Below are 15,338 nucleotides of genomic sequence, written 5' to 3'. Positions count from 1 at the left end.
GATGGCACGTGTACGACTGGATGCGAGCCACGTGTCCAGGTCTGTAACTGCCAGGAGAGAGAAAGTGACCAGGTATATAAGAGTTCTCAACAAACTTTCTGAGGTACGCACGTTCAGATTACACTCTTTACGCTTGCGAGTTCTAGAGCTTACTGGGAGAGAGAACATTGCACGGTTCCTTGAGATTTCTTGAGTGTTCTTGCTCTTAGTATTTGGTGGTTCGGTCACTGACTTGGGCGTTGGAGTGCGATCGGCCGCAGCGGCGCCGTTCTGTTCTTTTGCAGGTTCTTGAGGTGGATCTCGAAGAAGGACGGAGGTTTGAAGCGGTGCACACGTCGATCCTTTGACGAGGTAGGTTCCAGCGTTCTGGTCAACAGGCAGGATCATCAGGCGCCCACCGTGGGGTCGTGTAAAACTTGCTCCCATCCACAGCGTGAGTTCTTGGAGGTTTCGTAGTTTTCTGCGTGGTTGTGTGCTGGTGCAACCATCGTTCGCTGTTCGCTTGAGATTTGTTCGGTGATTTCGCGTTTTATACCGTTCGTTTGGATTTTTGATCGGTGAAGTGAGGTTTTCTGCTGTTTACGCGTGATTTGTTCGGTGGAGTTTGAGTTCTTTCGCTCGTTTGGTTATCTGTGGGAGAAGCGGTGGTTTCTGGTGGAGTTACAGGTTTCTTTGGAGGTTCGCGGTGTTCTTGAGTTTTCTTGCGGAGTTTCGCGCAATTTTTTTCGATTGATCGTTGAATCGATCGTAGCTGAAGTAAGTGTTGTTCGCTGCATTCTGTGATTCGCTAAGTTTCATGAGAAAAATGAGAAGCAATCGTTCAAGTCCAGTTGCGCCCGTCACTGCTGAAGGCGTCGCCGCCATGACCATGGCGCAAATGGTAGAGATTATGCGCTCGTTGCAGGCAACTGTGGAAGCCTCGCGCATAGAACAGGCGAGAATGCACGAGGACCTGGCCACCTATCGGGCCAGGAATGACGAGCTTAGCAAGGTGACTGAGGAGCTGCGTCAAGCTCTTCAGGAGCAGCAAGGGCGTTCTGTTGCTGAAGAGGTCGCGCCGACGTCGTCACCTCTTGTTTTTCCTATGCCTTTCGATCAGGCGATTACTGACACGCCTATTCCTGCGAGCGTGGTTCCGGTTAAGGCTGTTTTCACCGGCGTGGAGGATCCTGAAGCTCATCTCACCACGTTCCATACGCAGATGATGCTGTCAGGGGGATCAGACGCCGTGTATTGCAAGATGTATGTGAGCACGCTCCAGGGAACGGCGCTGGAATGGTTTGTGAGCCTGCCTAACGGTCACATAACCAGTTTTCAACAGTTCTCGAAGATTTTCGTCGAGCAGTACATCGTGAATAAGGCACCGCCCAGGGTGTCTTACGACCTGTTTGATATAAGGCAGTATCAGGGAGAGTCCCTCAGGGACTACCTGAATCGTTTTGGGGCGCAGATGGTCAGATCGCCGGCCAAGGATGAAGAAATGCTGGTCTATGCATTTAAGAAAGGCGTGCTGCCGGGACCATTCTGCGAGGCGTTGATCAGGGCACACCCCGCCACGTTTGCTGAGGTCAGGCGACTTGCGGTGGCCCACATCGCCGACGAGAGCGAAGTCGCCGAGAAGAGAGGAAGCGTGGCCCCCACTAGGCCACGCGCCCAGACCAGGATCCAGCCGCAGAGAGTGCTGGAGATAGCGGCGACCAGAAGGGATCAGAGGACTCGCCATCCTTATGATCCAAGGAAGAACAAGGGCAGGGGCCAAGGACGCCAGCAACCAGCGCGCCGGGAATACAATCGCCCGCCTAAGCACAAGTTTGTCATGGGATTGGCGGATCTTATCGCCATTCCCAATATATCCGCTAGGTTGAAGGCGCCAGAAAAGGTGAGCGACAAGGTGCTGGGACCAAAGCCAGACGCCTGGTGTGAGTTTCACCAGGGCTTTGGCCATACAGTGGACTCGTGCTTAGCATTAGGATACCAGCTCGACGATCTGGTAAAGAGCGGGTTCCTAAATGACTATTTGCTGGACAGAAGGACGGGGGGTGCGTCGAGCTCCCAACCAGCAGGTGCTGAAGCTCAGCAGCACGAGATGCCTACGCACGGAGAAATCCACACCATTGCAGGGGGTTTCTCAGGAGGTGGATGCACCGCATCACAGAGGAAGAGGTACGCGAGGTCTGTGATGACGGTGGATATGTTTGAAGACCACTCGCCGGAAGTGGATTTTACATTCACCAAGCAAGATCTCCGGGATGTTGTGCCTCATGACAACGATCCCATAGTAATTTCGCTGATAACAGCAGGAAGAAAGGTCCACAGGGTGCTGGTGGACCAAGGAAGCTCGGCAGATGTGATGTTTTGGCCGACTTTCACGCAGCTAGAGCTGCCCCTTGACCAGCTGAGGCCCTATGGAGGGTGTTTGTATGGGTTCGCTGGTGACCAGGTGGAGGTCAGGGGGTACATAGAATTGAGGACAACGTTTACAGATGTGGCGGGTTCAAGAACGGAGAAAATCAAATACCTCGTTGTAAACGCTCCTTCAGCATACAACATCCTGTTGGGAAGGCCCACGCTCAACAGGATTGTTCCGTCCGGTTGACCGGGACGTCTTCGTGCGTGGCCTCAATCGTCAGCTAAGGATTCCTTCCCACTGAATGCCTGCAAATTTCCTGCAAAACAGAGGACAAAGAGGCGCCCTAGCGGCCGTTTGCACTCCGACGCTCAAGTCAGCCAGCAAGAAACACCAAAAACTGTCCACCCACGTATCTGAGCACCGCGTGTGGCACTCTGAAGGGTGGTAAAAGAACTGTGTATATGTGTGTGTGTTGTCCCCTTCAGGCAAAAATATTCTCCAGTCACTTGTACGTAATCCTAAAGCATGGGCAAGCAACCATAGAGTTTCTCGTAAATTTGCCAAAGGTTCCAACCCTTTTTCCGACATTTTCAGCGCTATTTAAACTGCCCCCAGCATTTAAAGCGCCTTAAAGCGCTTTTAAACTCAAACGTAACGCGCTCATTAAAGCGCTTAATTATGAAAAGTAGCGCATTTAAGACGTTGAAACGCTTGGGAGCCATAATAGTACCTGAATGCCAAAAAGGGAAACTGTATTGAATATCTTTAATTACCTGGCACCTGACTAGAGGGTGTTTCTATTCCGGTATTGTTGTCATACACGTGGAGGGCCTCACGACGCCTTGACCCCATCTGGGGGCGTTTCTGCCCATCTGGGGACGTTTCTACGTGTGGGTCCTCCTGCTTGGGAGTGCTACTGCGCTAGGGGTGGCTTTTTGGGTGCCAACTCATGCCCCCAAGTATCTAGCCACTTACTCTGAGAGCGTATCTGCCTTCCTCTCACACCCTGCACCCAGTTATCCTGGGCGTGACCTTCCTCTTGGGTCGTATCTGTCCCGAAGGCGTCTCTGGGGCGGCAGGGGTACTTCGCGAGTCAGGCTGCCCTTCACTGGTACTATCACTATGGCCTTGAAGCCACCTTTTCCTTCTCTTTATCACTTTCCCGAGATATCGGGACCTGAGGCTTTCACACGGCGTCGCTCCCTCCATGGTCTTTCCTACCCATGGGTATCGGGGAACCACACCGTGATTGCCTCGCTTTTACACTGTTCGATCTGGCGACGCCCTCACCTGGGCGACGCCTTCACCTAGGCGACGCCTTCACCTGGACGACGCCTTCACCGAGGCGACGCCTTCATCTAGGCGACGCCTCCACCTAGGCGACGCCTTCACCTAGGCGACGCCGTGCTTTAGCGACGCCTTGTCCTGCCTTGGCGACGCTTCCTCTTGGCGTCCCTACACCTGGGCGACACCTTGAACGGACTTTGACCTTCCAGTCGTTGACTTTGACCTTGACTTAGTCAACGCCCTGATACGGGACGGTACACAAGCCCCCCAGTCTTAAGCCGAAGACTTGTCTTCAGCGCAAAGACTAAAGCCTTGCCCCCGCTATCAACGTGCTTTCTTGATGACGTGTCATTCTCTGCTGACTCAGCAAATTTTCGAATTACTGACGCGACATTATCTGAACCACAGGGGTATTCTTAATGACCGATTGGACATTCCCTGCAATGGGGATGATTACACCTTTTGGGCTACCCTTTATCACGCGCCACGTGGCCCATCGCGTGGCCCTCCTTTAGAGACCTTTGCGCTTCCCCTGGGCAAACGACCTTCTGACGCGTGGCTCGATCCTGCGGCCCTCAATTTGCGCCTCTTGGGTTACGAAATGTAACGTTTAAGTTACTCCAAACCCCGCGCTCACCCTACTGTTACATTCATTCGCTCTGCAACTCCGCACTGTTCATCGCCTTCGAAAACCTTTTTTCTCTGCAACTGCGATTCTCTCCTTCCTGTGCCCTTCTGCTGCCTCCATTCCAATAGCAAAGGTATGATCTCGGATACTCACGACCTTTCCCCTTCGTCGCATTGGATTGATTTATTGAACTGCCTGGGACTGTTGTTATTCACGTATTACTGCATTTCTTCGCTTCTTCTTCCTCCTCTGATTTTTCTCGCGTGGGTGACGCTTCTTGGGGTTCTTTCCCCTTCTTGCCATGGCTAAACTTGCTAAACCCTTTTTCCTCTCTTCTTTCTCCAGCTATCTATTTTCACCATGACGCGCGCGAACGCGGAGCCTGATTCTTCCCCTACGACCCCCAAATCCAACTACAAAGCCTTCTACCCCTGGGCCTCCGATGAGCTCCTGAGTGAATGCACCAGCCTGACTTCCTTCCAGGACCTGGAAGCTCACCGGGGGGATCCCCATTTGTACAACTTTAACGCCTTCTGATGCACACACGACGCCCACATATCCGTCCGTCCCGGCAGGCCTGGGGAACCTGTTTGTTTGGACGACAGACCTAGAAAGGGGAAACCCTTCTTCTTCATGTACCAGACCGTGTTCAAGCGCGTAGGAGTGCGTCTCCCGTTCACTCCATTCGAACGGGAGCTTCTTACTGAAATCAACACTGCCCCCGCCCAGCTTCATCCCAATAGCTGGGCATTCGTGAGGGGCTTTCAAATTCTTTGTGGATACCTGGGCATTCCTCCTTCCGTAGATGTCTTCCTGCATTTTTTTGAGGTGAAAAAACAGGGGAAAAGCTTCTGGGTAAGCTTTTTCGGGATCGCTGGCAGGATCCTCCTCTCCCTCTTCCAGAATTCTTACAAGAACTGGAAAGGGAAGTTCTTTAGGGTGTGCTGCGCCAAGCATGATCCCACAGCTTTGGATGGCTTCCCCCTTTACTGGACGGAACGCCCCAAATTGCTCAGGGCCAAAACCCTGGAAGAGCTATCCCCCGCCGATAGGGAGGTAAGCAAAGCCTTGGCGGGGTTGGGGATCGTCTTTGATACCTTGAAGCTGGTCGCTAGCGAGTACAATGCCCACGCCCTGACCACCTATTTTGGTAAGGGGCTCTCCCCTCATCTTTCTAGCTATGAACAGTCTGCTATCGAGCGTTTGTTTCCCCATACTATTATGCTTGTTTTACACTTGTACCATGTTACTTGCATTTCACGTCTCTTCGCGTATCGTGAATTCGCATAGCTATTTTAGTACTAATCCTTGCTGTTTGGTCTGCCTTGGTGTAGGATCGGTGATGGGCGTTTCCAAAAGAATGATGTTGGCGAAAGCACTGAAGGAGGCTCGTGCCGCCAAGGCAGGCGCCTCCTCCAGCCCTGCTGCCAATTCGATTCTCCCGCCGGCTCCGACACCGCCGCCTCCAGTCACTGCTGAAGGTGCTTCTAGCCCATCTCCGACGTCTCCACCTGGCTCTGACGTGCTTCCAACTCCCAACTCTCCTTCGCCTATCGCCGCTGTGCCCCTAGCTGCGGCCTCGTCACCGGCTCCAACCCCCCTTGACAAAGGAAAAAGGGTTTTGGAGATTCTGTCAGATGATGAGGAATCAGAAGGCGTGGCACCCTTCAAGAGGAGAAAATCCGCGCGGGTTCCTCTTTTGGTAGAGACGCCGCCGCAGGGAGGGAACCCCTTTATGGACAACCCTCCAAGCGCAACCTCACTCCCTCCTATGATTCTCCAAGAGGAAAGGGGCAAAGGTGCTGAATCTGCACCGCCTCTGTCGCCGCCAGAAACCACTGCTTCCCCGGCTCCCGATGCTGCCGCCCCCGACTTCATTGCCATCCCCCCTCCAATCATGCATCTGATGAGGGGTTTCAGTGGCGGGACTATGCCGGAAGGTACCGACAGGAGGGAAGGTATGCCTTTCTATTTGGGGGCCTTCTTGGCGGTGGCTCTTGAATGGCGCTCCCAGGCCAGAAACGCTGTCTTGCAAACCCAAACCCTCCAGGCCTTGGAAACGAAAGCAACCACCCTGGAGGAGGAGATGAAGGCCCTGGGACGCCAGAACGAGGCTTATTGTTCCTCTCTGAAACAAGCGCAAGAGTCCAGGGCAAAAGCTGAGAGGAAATTGGCAGAGGCCTTGGAGCTTTAGGCTGACTTCTACGCTCGTGAAGTTGCTCTCCAAGTACAGGTAGCGGGTCTTCAGGAATTGGTCAAAGCAGACGCGGAAACCCAAAAGGACCTGAAGGACCGCTGCTGTGAACAAACTGCCAAGGTGGAACGGATAGAGGAGGAAATGGCCACGCAGGCCAAAGCTATGGACCTTCTCCGAGTGGACTACGACGATCTGCAGGTCGAGGTTAGTCGTCTTCGTGTGGAGAAAGAGGCTCTGGAGAAACAGGTGGCCTCCGGAGACGCCGCCATTGAGGAGCTGGAGAAGGAGAAAAAGTCCCTTATCCAAGAGATGGCGGGCACCTTCGAGGAGGGGTTCCAAGAAGCCCTGTCCCAGGCGTCCTGCGAGAATCCCGGCGTCAACCTTTCAAACTGCGACCCCACACATCACGTAGTCGACGGGAAGGTCGTGCCCATGGATTTGAACGACTGAACTGCTGCCCCTCATCCGCCACCTTCCTCTTCGAGCTTAACTCTTCATTCTTTACCTTCGCTTTTTAATTTCATCTGCCAAAAACTTGTAATTCTTTGAACTATCCACACTCTTGTTACTGATTCGGGACATTCACATGGTTGTCCTTATTTCTTTTTTCACATACGACTCCGCCTATGCGATCTCGTTCTCATCTTTTCCCTTCATACGCTTTACTTATTTTATCTGTATTCTGCCCGTTTCTCACACTTCGTTGGGCGGTTTGGCATGATGGGGTAAGGTCGCTCGCCAACCCTTACGCCCGTGGAGAGGCTCACTAAGTGGCGCCGTATCGTCCACGGGACGACTCTAATACCGAAAGGCTCTTTCTTTGATCTTTTAACACTCGGCGCCCACGCCTAAGGAGAGGCCTGCCAAAGCAGCACCGTATCGTCCCCGGGTGTCTAAAACGCTGAGTGCTCTGGGGTTTTTGTTCCCTCCATGGTCTTTCCTGCCCATAGGTATCGGGGAACACCCTGCCAGTGACTCGCTGGCATTTGACGGTCTCGTCTCCCTCCACAGTCTTTCCTACCGGTGGGTATCGGGGAGGCGACGCCTTCAACTAACTTTGCCTTTCTCTGATTTCTTCTCCCTCCTCAGTCTTTCCTACCTGTGGGTATCGGGGAGGTAACGCCAGTCGGTATTTGGGTTGGCGACGCCCGCGACTTCTCGTCTGTCGTCGCCCTTTACGTCTTTCCTGGCAACGCCTCGGGCATTACCTTTACTTCGACATTGACTTTAATTCTTGCCTTGGTCAACGCCTGATAACAGCGAAGAGCCCAAGGCTTTGCCTGTGCCATCCACAAAGCGCTTCTGGTACAGCTGATGGGACCTTCTGTCATTCGACTTGATCCACGTGGCGCTGCTTGCATGGTCGGTGGGGTATCTAGTCATTTCATTTTCTGACTCCTGCTGTACCCCTGGCTCATTTTCGACGGCGCATCGTACCACTGGATATTCTGCTGATACGACGTTTTCTGATTTAAACCAGTGGTGCCAGCGTCATCCTTTCACCTTCTGCCACGTGTATCAATCGCACGGTGCATCCGTTCGTGTCGTTTGGCGCTCTAGGCGCTTTATTTAACTCTTCAAACTCTGGAACTATCTTCACCATTTTCTCACTCTTCATAACCTACTTGCGTTCTTTATTCTTGTACCCTTTCTTCTTGCACCCTTTCTTCTCTGTCGAAGGGCTGTTCTAACTGCTCCCCTCGCTCAACTCTTGCATTTCCAGCCATCTTGATCTTGTTAAAGAATGTCTTCTCACGATGCTTCCTCCAGGGTCCGTCCCAAAGACTTGTACCCTTGGGCCTCGAGCGAACTTCTTGATGAGTGTTCATGTTTGCTCTCCACTAGGGCCGTACGGGAACACAAAGGGGAGTTGTGTTCTTACGACCATCGGGCCTTCGCGAGGAGGCACGATGACGACATCGCTGTGCTCCCTTGCACTCTGGGGGAGCCAGTGTGTGGAGACGGACGAGCGAACGACGGGGTCCCTTTCTTTTACTTTTTCCAGGTGGTGTTCAAGACCATCGGGGTGCGCTTACCCTTCTCCCGGTTCGAGAAGGAACTGCTGACTGGCGAACTGGGTCCCATTGTCAGATATCAGGCGCCTAGGTACGCCAAAGCGACACACGATGTTTCTCCACACAAAATGCTGTACCTTATGCGCGGTGATTTGTGCCACGGGCTCTGCCTCTATCCACTTAGTGAAGTATTCTATGGCGACGACCAGATACTTCATCTGCCTAATTGCTAGTGGGAAAGGGCCCAGGATGTCAATTCCCCACGTGTGGAAAGGCCACAGGCTGTATATGGACCGCAACTCTTCAGGCGGCGCCTTGTGCCAGTCGGCGTGCTTTTGGCATTGCCTACACCGCTGGGCGTGCCGTGCGCAATCCTCTTTCACTGTTGGCCAAAAGAAACCTGCGCGTATTACCTTGGAGGCTAAGGATCTTCCTCCTACATGGCTTCCGCAGATGCCTTCATGTAGCTCCGCCATTATCCTGGTGCACTCATCGCCACTGACGCATGTTAGGATAGGGTGAGTGAAGCCGTGCCTGAACAACACCCCATCCACCAAGGTATATCTTACGGCGTTCCTTTTGATTTTCTTACCCTCTTCAGGGTCCACTGGAAGGGCCCCATCCGCCAGGTATCGTTTATAGGGCGTCATCCAGGTGTCTCCCGTGGACAGGACACAAACCTGCATCTGCTCTTCCTCAGACACACCCGCGTATATACTGATGCGGGGCGCCCTCTGCGTATCTTGGGTTAATGAGGAATGGCTTCTCGGCCTTCCCCTTGATGCATAAATCTGGAGGACATCCACCCTGTTGTCTTCCACGAATCGACGCGGAGCTTTGAGGGTCTCCTGGATCACTGTCCTCTGTCTACCCCCCTTGCCTGAGCTGGCCAGCTTTGCGAGCAGGTCAGCTCTGGCATTCTGCTCCCTCGGGACGTGTATTAACTCAAAGGCGTTGAACACCCCTCTCAACAACTGGACGTATTTGAGATACGCCGCCATCTGTGGGTCCTTCGCCTGGAACCCACCCGACACCTGCCCCGTGACCAACTGGGAGTCGCTCTTCACCAGGAGGTTCTGTGCGCCCATCTCCTTGGCCAAGAGCATTCCTGCAATCAAGGCTTCGTATTCTGCTTGGTTGTTACTTGCCTTGAAGGCAAAACGCAAGGCCTGCTCGATTAGTATGCCGTCGGGTCCTTCCAGCACTATTCCCGCACCACTCCCTTGCTGGTTTGAGGAACCATCAACCGAGAGCAGCCACTGTGAACCCGCTTCCAGTTCTTGCTCACCTCCGGGCGAAAGTTCTGCTACAAAATCCGCGTACACCTGCCCCTTAATGGATCCCCTAGGCTCGTACTGTATGTCGAATTCCGACAGTTCCACAGCCCAGCGTACCATTCTTCCTGCCACATCGGGCTTCTGCAGCACCTTCTGTATGGGGAGGTTGGTCATTACCACCACCGTGAAACTGTGAAAGTAATGACGGAGCCTCCTAGCCGAGAACACTACCGCCAGCGCCGCCTTCTCCAGCGCCTGGTACCTTGTCTCGGCTCCCTGTAAGGCTTTGTTTACAAAGTAGATGGGCTTCTGACTCTGGTCCTGCTCTTGTACCAACACAGAACTGATGGCCCTATCTGTTACAGTAAAATACAAACGGAGGGGCACGCCCGTTACCGGTTTGCAGAGAACCGGAGGCGTCGCCAGGTACTCTTTCAGTTTAACGAAAGCCGCTTTGCATTCCTCAGTCCATGCAAAGCGACTGTTTCTCTTGAGGCACTGGAAGTACGGGTGCCCCTTTTCTCCTCCGGCGGAAACAAACCTCGAGAGCGCCGCCATCCGCCCTGTCAACTGTTGAACCTCCTTTACCGATGTCGGACTCCGCATGGCGATAATAGCCGCACATTTGTCGGGGTTCGCCTCTATCCCCCTCTCGGATAGCAGAAAACCCAAGAATTTACCGGCCTCTACCCCAAAAACACACTTCTCGGGGTTCAACTTGAGGCAGTATTTGGATATTGTATTGAACAATTCCTCCAAGTCTGCCATGTGCTGCATCCTGTTCTGCGACGCCACCACCATGTCGTCTACGTAGGCGTATACATTCCTCCCGAGCATTGGCGCCAGGACCTTGTCCATTAACCTCTGGTACGTGGCGCCCGCATTTTTGAGCCCGAAGGGCATCACCTTATAGCAATAACTGCATGTTTCAGTCATGAACGCAGTTTTGCTCTCGTCCCTGGGGTGCATCTTGATTTGGTTATAACCTGAGAAGGCGTCCAGGAAGCTTAACACTTTGCTGCCAGACGCGCTGTCCACTAGGGCGTCGATGCTGGGCAGCGGATAGGAATCCTTCGGGCACGCCTTATTCAGGTCCGTGAAGTCAACGCACATCCTCCATCTTCCGTTTGCCTTCTTCACCAAAACGACGTTGGCGAGCCACTCAGGGTACTGAATCTCCCTAATGTGGCCAGCGCTCAGTAGCTTCTGTGTTTCGTCTTTCACCACCTGTTGTCGCTCCTCATTGAATTTCCTCCTTCTCTGACGCACGGGGCGAACCGTGGCGTCCATGCTGAGGTGGTGGCACAGGAAATCGGGGTCGATGCCCGGCATGTCCGAGGCGGACCACGCGAAGGCATCCAGGTGGCGCGAAATCACTTCCGCCACCCCTTCCCGTTCTTCTGGACTCAGCGAGCTTCCTAACTTGAAAGCTTTTCCGCCAATCTCCCTTTCTAGGATGTTGGTCGCGGGTTGCTCCCTATTATCATCATCGGCGGGCGCCGCTTCTTCTACGGGCGCCGCCTCTTCACGTGTGCTTCCTCCATTGGCACATCTGCTTCGGGCATCGCCCTTTCTGCTATGGCCTCTTCGAGGGTCTGCCCAGCGGGCGTCGCCTCGATCATCGTTGCGTCCGCGCTCGGCGGACGTTCGTACACCATGAAAACGCCTCTCTTCGTCTTCAGGCTGTTTTCGTAGCATTTTCTTGCCTCCTCTTGGTCTGATCTGATGACTATCACCCGGCCACTGAGGTCCGGTATCTTCATCTTCATGTGTCGGGTGGAGGATATTGCACTCAGACGGTTTAACGCCGGTCTGCCCAGCAAAATATTATAGGCAGAATTGGCGTTCACGACGAGGTATCGAATGCTCTCTGTTCGGGAGGCCTCTCCGTCTGTGAACGTAGTCCTCAACTCCAGGTACCCCCGGACCTCTATCTGGTTATCCCCGAACCCATACAAACATCCCGTATAGGGACTCAGCAGATCGGGGGACAGCCGTAACTTATTAAAAGTCGACAGAAACATGACGTCTGCCGAGCTTCCTTGATCAACAAGCACTCGGTGGACCTTCCTTCCAGCCGTGACGACCGAGATGACAACGGGATCGTTGTCATGGGGCACCACATCTCGGAGATCCCTTCCTGTGAACACAATATCTGACTCCCAGGGCTCCCCCGAGAGCCTCTCTTCGATTGAATTTACCCCCCTCGCGTATTTCTTCCGCTAGGAGGCGGTGGGTCCTCCGCCGGAAAAACCTCTAGCAATGGTGTGGACCTCGCCAAGCACAGGCATCTCGTGTGCTGGCTCATCCGCCGGCGACGGCAGGGTGGCGGTCTTGGTGGACTCTGCGACATAATCTTTCAGAAACCCAGTCCTCACCAGCTCATCTAGCTGGTAGCCCAACGACAGGCAATTATCAATTTGGTGCCCGAAAGCCTCGTGAAATTCGCACCAAGAGTCTTTACGGGGCCCTAACACCTTGTCGGTCTTCGCCGGTCGCCTCAGCCTCTCGGCTATGTTGGGCACGGCGATCAAATCCTTCAACTCAACTACGAAGTTGTACCTCGCCGGTCTTGCTCTTTCTCTGGTGGGGCGTTCGCCTCCTGCGGGGCCCCGAGGCTGGGGCTTTCTGGCCTCGTAGGGGTGTCTCACCTCTGGCTTCTTTCTCCCCGTCGTGGTCTCATTGACTCTGACGGGTTGAGCTCGCGCCGGTCCCCTCGGGCGTGAGGGCACGGTACTGGTGCGCTTCACACATACCTCCCCTTCCGAAGCGATATGCTCCACCGCCCTACGCCGTAATTCTGCGAAAGTCCTAGGGCGATTGCGGATAATAGATTCTCCAAAGGGGCCTGGGCATACGCCTTTCACAAATGCGTACACGATCATAGGCTCCTCTGTTGTACCAACCTTCACGACCTGGGCCCCGAAGCGATTGATATACTCCTTCAGGGTCTCCCCCTGATACTGCTTCACGTCAAACAGGTCGTAGGAGACCGGCGGCGGGGCCTTGTTGGCCAAATACTGTTCTCTGAATAACCGCGACAACTGGCGGAAAGATGTGATATGGCCCTCGGGGAGGCTAATGAACCAATCCATAGCCATCCCGGTCAGGGTGCTCATGAAGAGCTTGCACTTGGCGGCATCAGAACCGCCTATCAGGACCATCTGCGTGTGGAATGCCGCGAGGTGCGTCTCTGGGTCCTCCATCCCAGTGAAGATTACCTTGGGTCCCGCGAACGTGTTCGGGATTGCTGCGTCTAGGATCTCTTGCGAGAACGGAGTGGAAAACTCCCTTGGTGGGGAATGGTTCTCCATCTCGTCATGCCCAGGCCGCCTCCTATCGTTTCTCAGGCCCTGGCGCAACTCCTCATTCACACGGTGGAGCTCTTCGTTGCGCTCATGCGAGGCGTCAAGATCTGCCTGCATGCGCTCCTGCTCCATCTTCGAATCCGCCATGTCCTGCTGCAGCCCCCTCATTATTTCCAGGACCTGCTGCATGGATAGGTCTGCTGGGGCTGCGCGCGTTGATCTTCGTCTGGTGGGGGCCATTGTCACTCCAACCTCCTTCAGCACTACTGTAACCCGGTAGATTTTCTCGAACTTTGTGATGGGACTGATGTTTTATATCGAGCCCCACGGTGGGCGCCAAATGTTCCGTCCGGTTGACCGGGACGTCTTCGTGCGTGGCCTCAATCGTCAGCTAAGGATTCCTTCCCACTGAATGCCTGCAAATTTCCTGCAAAACAGAGGACAAAGAGGCGCCCTAGCGGCCGTTTGCACTCCGACGCTCAAGTCAGCCAGCAAGAAACACCAAAAACTGTCCACCCACGTATCTGAGCACCGCGTGTGGCACTCTGAAGGGTGGTAAAAGAACTGTGTATATGTGTGTGTGTTGTCCCCTTCAGGCAAAAATATTCTCCAGTCACTTGTACGTAATCCTAAAGCACGGGCAAGCAACCATAGAGTTTCTCGTAAATTTGCCAAAGGTTCCAACCCTTTTTCCGACATTTTCAGCGCTATTTAAACTGCCCCCAGCATTTAAAGCGCCTTAAAGCGCTTTTAAACTCAAACGTAACGTGCTCATTAAAGCGCTTAATTATGAAACGTAGCGCATTTAAGACGTTGAAACGCTTGGGAGCCATAATAGTACCTGAATGCCAAAAAGGGAAACTGTATTGAATATCTTTAATTACCTGGCACCTGACTAGAGGGTGTTTCTATTCCGGTATTGCTGTCATACACGTGGAGGGCCTCACGACGCCTTGACCCCATCTGGGGGCGTTTCTGCCCATCTGGGGACGTTTCTACGTGTGGGTCCTCCTGCTTGGGAGTGCTACTGCGCTAGGGGTGGCTTTTTGGGTGCCAACTCATGCCCCCAAGTATCTAGCCACTTACTCTGAGAGCGTATCTGCCTTCCTCTCACACCCTGCACCCAGTTATCCTGGGCGTGACCTTCCTCTTGGGTCGTATCTGTCCCGAAGGCGTCTCTGGGGCGGCAGGGGTACTTCGCGAGTCAGGCTGCCCTTCACTGGTACTATCACTATGGCCTTGAAGCCACCTTTTCCTTCTCTTTATCACTTTCCCGAGATATCGGGACCTGAGGCTTTCACACGGCGTCGCTCCCTCCATGGTCTTTCCTACCCATGGGTATCGGGGAACCACACCGTGATTGCCTCGCTTTTACACTGTTCGATCTGGCGACGCCCTCACCTGGGCGACGCCTTCACCTAGGCGACGCCTTCACCTGGACGACGCCTTCACCGAGGCGACGCCTTCATCTAGGCGACGCCTCCACCTTGGCGACGCCTTCAGCTAGGCGACGCCGTGCTTTAGCGACGCCTTGTCCTGCCTTGGCGACGCTTCCTCTTGGCGTCCCTACACCTGGGCGACACCTTGAACGGACTTTGACCTTCCAGTCGTTGACTTTGACCTTGACTTAGTCAACGCCCTGATACGGGACGGTACACAAGCCCCCCAGTCTTAAGCCGAAGACTTGTCTTCAGCGCAAAGACTAAAGCCTTGCCCCCGCTATCAACGTGCTTTCTTGATGACGTGTCATTCTCTGCTGACTCAGCAAATTTTCGAATTACTGACGCGACATTATCTGAACCACAGGGGTATTCTTAATGACCGATTGGACATTCCCTGCAATGGGGATGATTACACCTTTTGGGCTACCCTTTATCACGCGCCACGTGGCCCATCGCGTGGCCCTCCTTTAGAGACCTTTGCTGCAGGCGATCAGGGACGAAACACAGAAACTCCTCGCTGCAGGCCACATCAGGGAAGTCCAGTACCCTGAATGGCTGGAAATGTCGTGCTGGTGAAGAAGAGTAACGGGAAATGGCGCATGTGCGTCGATTTCACTGACCTGAACAAAGCTTGCCCAAAGGATTCGTATCCTTTACCAAGCATAGACGCCCTGGTAGATAGTGCTGCAGGGTGTAAGTTGCTGAGCTTCCTGGATGCCTTCTCGGGGTATAATCAGATCAAGATGCATCCCATGGATGAAGAGAAGACAACCTTCATGACGGAGAGATCGTGCTATTGCTATAAGGTGATGCTGTTTGGGCTGAAGAACGCGG

The sequence above is a fragment of the Phaseolus vulgaris genome, chromosome 4 (genome assembly GCF_051622355.1).
Source record: "Phaseolus vulgaris cultivar YP4 chromosome 4, ASM5162235v1, whole genome shotgun sequence".
In the NCBI taxonomy this organism is placed as follows: Eukaryota; Viridiplantae; Streptophyta; class Magnoliopsida; order Fabales; family Fabaceae; genus Phaseolus; species Phaseolus vulgaris.
Note: the sequence above shows the minus strand (reverse complement) of the source record.